Genomic DNA, 6748 nt, shown 5'->3' on the forward strand with positions numbered 1-6748 from the left:
GGAAGGAGGGAAGGAGGGAAGGACAGACGGACGGAAGGATGAATGGAGGAGAGGAAGGAGGGAAGGAGGGAAGGAGGGAAGGACAGAGGAGAGGAAGGAGGGAAGGATGGAAGGATGGATGGAGGAGAGGAAGGAGGGAAGGAGGGAAGGACAGAAGGATGGCTGGAGGAGAGGAAGGAGGGAAGAAGGGAAGGATGGATGGAGGAGAGGAAGGAGGGAAGGAGGGAAGGACAGAAGGATGGATGGAGGAGAGGAAGGAGGGAAGGAGGGAAGGACAGAAGGATGGATGGAGGAGAGGAAGGAGGGGAAGGAGGGAAGGACAGAAGGATGGATGGAGGAGAGGAAGGAGGGAAGGAGGGAAGGACAGAAGGATGGATGGAGGAGAGGAAGGAGGGGAAGGAGGGAAGGACGGAGGAGAGGAAGGAGGGAAGGACAGAAGGACAGAGGAGAGGAAGGAGGGAAGAAGGGAAGGACTGAAGGATGGATGGAGGAGAGGAAGGAAGGAAGGAGGGAAGGAGGACGGAGGAGAGGAAGGAGGGAAGGAGGGAAGGACGGAAAGATGGATGGAGGAGAGGAAGGAGGGAAGGAGGGAAGGACAGAAGGATGGATGGAGGAGAGGAAGGAGGGAAGAAGGGAAGGACTGAAGGATGGATGGAGGAGAGGAAGGAAGGAAGGAGGGAAGGAGGACGGAGGAGAGGAAGGAGGGAAGGAGGGAAGGACAGAAGGATGGATGGAGGAGAGGAAGGAGGGAAGAAGGGAAGGACGGAAAGATGGATGGAGGAGAGGAAGGAGGGAAGGAGGGAAGGACAGAAGGATGGATGGAGGAGAGGAAGGAGGGAAGAAGGGAAGGACGGAAAGATGGATGGAGGAGAGGAAGGAGGGAAGGAGGGAAGGACAGAAGGATGGATGGAGGAGAGGAAGGAGGGAAGAAGGGAAGGACTGAAGGATGGATGGAGGAGAAGAAGGAGGGAAGGACAGAAGGACGGTGGAGAGGAAGGAGGGAAGGAGGGAAGGACAGAAGGACGGAGGAGAGGAAGGAGGGAAGGATGGAAGGATGGATGGAGGAGAGGAAGGATGGAAGGTTGGTGGGGTGATTGTTGTCTTAGCACCTATTTAACAAAAGTCTTCAAATAGGCGTGGTAATGACCAGTCCAGTTGTCAGAGTAGTGGACTGGCTTTGTAATCCTACTAACATGTTGTGTTCCTCTGTCATGCTGTCTGTCTCCTTTCTTCCCAATAGGCTCTCCTCCTGCAGTCTCTCCTCCTGCAGTCTCTCCTCCCTTGGTAATCCTACTAACATGTTGTGTTCCTCTGTCATGCTGTCTGTCTCCTTTCTTCCCAATAGGCTCTCCTCCTGCAGTCTCTCCTCCTGCAGTCTCTCCTCCCTTGATAATCCTACTAACATGTTGTGTTCCTCTGTCATGCTGTCTGTCTCCTTTCTTCCCAATAGGCTCTCCTCCTGCAGTCTCTCCTCCTGCAGTCTCTCCTCCCTTGGTAATCCTACTAACATGTTGTGTTCCTCTGTCATGCTGTCTGTCTCCTTTCTTCCCAATAGGCTCTCCTCCTGCAGTCTCTCCTCCTGCAGTCTCTCCTCCCTTGGTAATCCTACTAACATGTTGTGTTCCTCTGTCATGCTGTCTGTCTCCTTTCTTCCCAATAGGCTCTCCTCCTGCAGTCTCTCCTCCTGCAGTCTCTCCTCCCTTGGTAATCCTACTAACATGTTGTGTTCCTCTGTCATGCTGTCTGTCTCCTTTCTTCCCAATAGGCTCTCCTCCTGCATTCTCTCCTCCTGCAGTCTCTCCTCCTGCAGTCTCTCCTCCTGCAGTCTCTCCTCCCTTGGTAATCCTACTAACATGTTGTGTTCCTCTGTCATGCTGTCTGTCTCCTTTCTTCCCAATAGGCTCTCCTCCTGCAGTCTCTCCTCCTGCAGTCTCTCCTCCTGCAGTCTCTCCCTTGGTGTTTTCTGTTACATAAACGTTTGGGTCGGCTCCCAACACACACACAATGTTTTTTTTTTAAAGACGTTGAGATTCAGTCCCAATGACTCGTTTTATCTATCCAAGTCAACTAAATTAGAAACATTTGTTGAGTTGGCATAGACTTCAACTCACTCAAAATGTCAAAACGTATTAAAGTTGAGTTAGTAAAAAACGACTTAAGCAACTAAATTGAATCAACAAAGATCAACATGTTGACTCAACTTAGAGAATCATAACCAAAGAGTCAAATCAACTGAAAAAACATAGTATATGTATAGGGGGTGGAGCAGAATTTATTAGAATAATTCCCAGCATGCCTTGCAACGTTTTCATTTATATTTTGGTCCGTTACTGAGAATGCCGTTGTAATTAAAGTGGTCTGTTGGTGACATTACCATGTACACTGACAGGTGTGTACAGTTTGTTCCCAAGTGGTGCAGTGGTCTGAGGCACTGCTTCTCGGTGTTAATGCAGACCCTGGTTTGATCCAGGGTTGCATCACAACCGGCATGATTGGGTGTCACTTAGGGCAGTGCACAATTGGCTGGGGTCAGTGCAGGGTTTGACTGGGTTATAGAATCAGCAGCAATTCCATATCCAGGGTACATATTAGTTCAGGCTAATCTGAGGGGACACGGGGCACCTAGTTCAGGCTAATCTGAGGGGACACCTAGTTCAGGCTAATCTGAGGGGGCACCTAGTTCAGGTTAGTCTGAGGGGACTCGGAGCACCTAGTTCAGGCTAATCTGAGGGGACACGGGGCACCTAGTTCAGGCTAATCTGAGGGGACACCTAGTTCAGGCTAATCTGAGGGGGCACCTAGTTCAGGTTAGTCTGAGGGGACTCGGAGCACCTAGTTCAGGCTAATCTGAGGGGACGCGGGGCACCTAGTTCAGGCTAATCTGAGGGGACACCTAGTTCAGGCTAATCTGAGGGGACGCGGGGCACCTAGTTCAGGCTAATCTGATGGGACTCGGAGCACCTAGTTCAGGTTAGTCTGAGGGGACTCGGAGCACCTAGTTCAGGCTAATCTGATGGGACTCGGAGCACCTAGTTCAGGCTAATCTGAGGGGACGCGGGGCACCTAGTTCAGGCTAATCTGAGGGGACTCGGAGCACCTAGTTCAGGCTAATCTGATGGGACTCGGAGCACCTAGTTCAGGTTAGTCTGAGGGGACACGGAGCACCTAGTTCAGGTTAGTCTGAGGGGACTCGGAGCAACTAGTTCAGGCTAATCTGAGGGGACATGGGGCACCTAGTTCAGGCTAATCTGAAGGGGCACCTAGTTCAGGCTAATCTGAGGGGACACGGGGCACCTAGTTCAGGCTAGTCTGGGGGACACGGAGCACCTAGTTCAGGCTAATCTGAGGGGGCACCTAGTTCAGGCTAATCTGAGGGGACACGGGGCACCTAGTTCAGGCTAATCTGAGGGGACACCTAGTTCAGGCTAATCTGAGGGGGCACCTAGTTCAGGTTAGTCTGAGGGGACTCGGAGCACCTAGTTCAGGCTAATCTGAGGGGACGCTGGGCACCTAGTTCAGGCTAATCTGAGGGGACACCTAGTTCAGGCTAATCTGAGGGGACGCGGGGCACCTAGTTCAGGCTAATCTGATGGGACTCGGAGCACCTAGTTCAGGTTAGTCTGAGGGGACTCGGAGCACCTAGTTCAGGCTAATCTGATGGGACTCGGAGCACCTAGTTCAGGCTAATCTGAGGGGACGCGGGGCACCTAGTTCAGGCTAATCTGAGGGGACTCGGAGCACCTAGTTCAGGCTAATCTGATGGGACTCGGAGCACCTAGTTCAGGTTAGTCTGAGGGGACACGGAGCACCTAGTTCAGGTTAGTCTGAGGGGACTCGGAGCAACTAGTTCAGGCTAATCTGAGGGGACATGGGGCACCTAGTTCAGGCTAATCTGAAGGGGCACCTAGTTCAGGCTAATCTGAGGGGACACGGGGCACCTAGTTCAGGCTAGTCTGGGGGACACGGAGCACCTAGTTCAGGCTAATCTGAGGGGGCACCTAGTTCAGGCTAATCTGAGGGGACACGGGGCACCTAGTTCAGGCTAATCTGAGGGGACATGGGAGCACCTAGCATCTGGTACTTCAGGGATGCGTCCCAAATGATACCCGATTCCCTGTTTTTTTTATTGCACCACTGTTGACCAGGGCGCATAGGCCTCAGGTCAAAGTACTGCACTTAATAGGGAAAGAGGGTGGCATTTGGGACATGGCCCTACAGGCACAGACCTATTTTCCCTGGTCAAAAGCAAATACACTGAATAAGGAATAGGGTGCCAATTTGGACACAGACTAGAACCCAGTGTTACCTAGTAACTAGTTAACTTCTCACCCTCAACCTTTACAGCTCCTCTGCTTTACTGGAACCTGCTACGTAACCTGCTAGTGTTGTGCAATACACAATTCTCTGTACATCGCGTGTCAAACTCATTTCTCATGAAGGGTCGATTGTCTGCTGGTTATCGCATTGATGAAGTTAGGTCTTCTTGAACTGCACTGTTGCTAGCAGGACTTCCGGGGAAACTGGAGGGCGCGCAATTCAAATAAATAAATCATAAAAATTATGGATATTAAACATTTAGGTACATATATAAGTGTCTTATGTCGGCTGAAAACATACATTCTTGTTAATCTAACTGCACTGTGCAATTTACAGTAACCATTACAGCGAAAACATGCCATGCGATTGTTTGAGGACGGCGCCCACATCAAAATATTTTTCCACCGCCAGAGGTTTCATAAATTCACAAATAGTGATTAAATATTCACTTACTTTCTGAAAATCTTCCTCTGATTTGTCATCCAAAGGGTCCCAGCTATAACATGTAGTGTCAGAGGGGCTTTATCAATCTCATGTCCTGTAGTAACTCTGTAGTGTTATTCTATACTGAGGGGCTTTATCAATCTCATGTCCTGTAGTAACTCTGTAGTGTTATTCCATACAGAGGGGCTTTATCAATCTCATGTCCTGTAGTAACTCTGTAGTGTTATTCCATACAGAGGGGGTTTATCAATCTCATGTCCTGTAGTAACTCTGTAGTGTTATTCCATACTGAGGGGCTTTATCAATCTCATGTCCTGTAGTAACTCTGTAGTGTTATTCCATACAGAGGGGCTTTATCAATCTCATGTCCTGTAGTAACTCTGTAGTGTTATTCCATACAGAGGGGCTTTATCAATCTCATGTCCTGTAGTAACTCTGTAGTGTTATTCTATACTGAGGGGCTTTATCAATCTCATGTCCTGTAGTAACTCTGTAATGTTATTCTATACTGAGGGGCTTTATCAATCTCATGTCCTGTAGTAACTCTGTAGTGTTATTCCATACTGAGGGGCTTTATCAATCTCATGTCCTGTAGTAACTCTGTAGTGTTATTCCATACAGAGGGGCTTTATCAATCTCATGTCCTGTAGTAACTCTGTAATGTTATTCTATACTGAGGGGCTTTATCAATCTCATGTCCTGTAGTAACTCTGTAGTGTTATTCCATACAGAGGGGCTTTATCAATCTCATGTCCTGTAGTAACTCTGTAGTGTTATTCCATACTGAGGGGCTTTATCAATCTCATGTCCTGTAGTAACTCTGTAGTGTTATTCTATACTGAGGGGCTTTATCAATCTCATGTCCTGTAGTAACTCTGTAGTGTTATTCTATACTGAGGGGCTTTATCAATCTCATGTCCTGTAGTAACTCTGTAGTGTTATTCCATACTGAGGGGCTTTATCAATCTCATGTCCTGTAGTAACTCTGTACAGTGTTATTCCATACAGAGGGGCTTTATCAATCTCATGTCCTGTAGTAACTCTGTAGTGTTATTCCAAACAGAGGGGGTTTATCAATCTCATGTCCTGTAGTAACTCTGTAGTGTTATTCCAAACAGAGGGGGTTTATCAATCTCATGTCCTGTAGTAACTCTGTAGTGTTATTCCATACAGAGGGGCTTTATCAATCTCATGTCCTGTAGTAACTCTGTAGTGTTATTCCATACTGAGGGGCTTTATCAATCTCATGTCCTGTAGTAACTCTGTACAGTGTTATTCCATACTGAGGGGCTTTATCAATCTCATGTCCTGTAGTAACTCTGTAGTGTTATTCTATACTGAGGGGCTTTATCAATCTCATGTCCTGTAGTAACTCTGTAGTGTTATTCCATACTGAGGGGCTTTATCAATCTCATGTCCTGTAGTAACTCTGTAGTGTTATTCCATACTGAGGGGCTTTATCAATCTCATGTCCTGTAGTAACTCTGTAGTGTTATTCCATACTGAGGGGCTTTATCAAGTGCTTTATAATTGCATAGCAAGTATACGTAGAAAGAAAACCCCTTCTGTAATTAAACTGTCAATTGGTTCAGTCATTGTCTCTACCAAAGGTTTTCTAATATATTGTCCTCCTTGTGAAAACCGTTGTTCCTCTCCTCCTCTCCTCCTCTCCTCCTCTCCTCCTCTCCTCCTCTCCTCCAGCAGAGTTAAACACTGTCGCGCCGCTACTTTCTCCCTCTAACACGACTCTGAACAGCATCCCCATCTCCTGGCTCACTGTGCATGTCATGGAGCCCTCTGAATTACAAACATCATTACCACAATTGATTCACGTTAGCCTCCTGGGGTGCTCCAGTCGGCACTGGAACACGGCGGGAGATCATTTCAGAGTCTGGCGTCAACTCTGTTTCACAAGTTCAAGAGGAACCAACTGGGATCTGTGACTGAGGCGCTGTTTCGCCTCTCTCCGCACACGCACACGCACACG

Source organism: Oncorhynchus keta, unplaced genomic scaffold, assembly GCF_023373465.1.
Source record: "Oncorhynchus keta strain PuntledgeMale-10-30-2019 unplaced genomic scaffold, Oket_V2 Un_contig_5145_pilon_pilon, whole genome shotgun sequence".
Taxonomy (NCBI): Eukaryota; Metazoa; Chordata; class Actinopteri; order Salmoniformes; family Salmonidae; genus Oncorhynchus; species Oncorhynchus keta.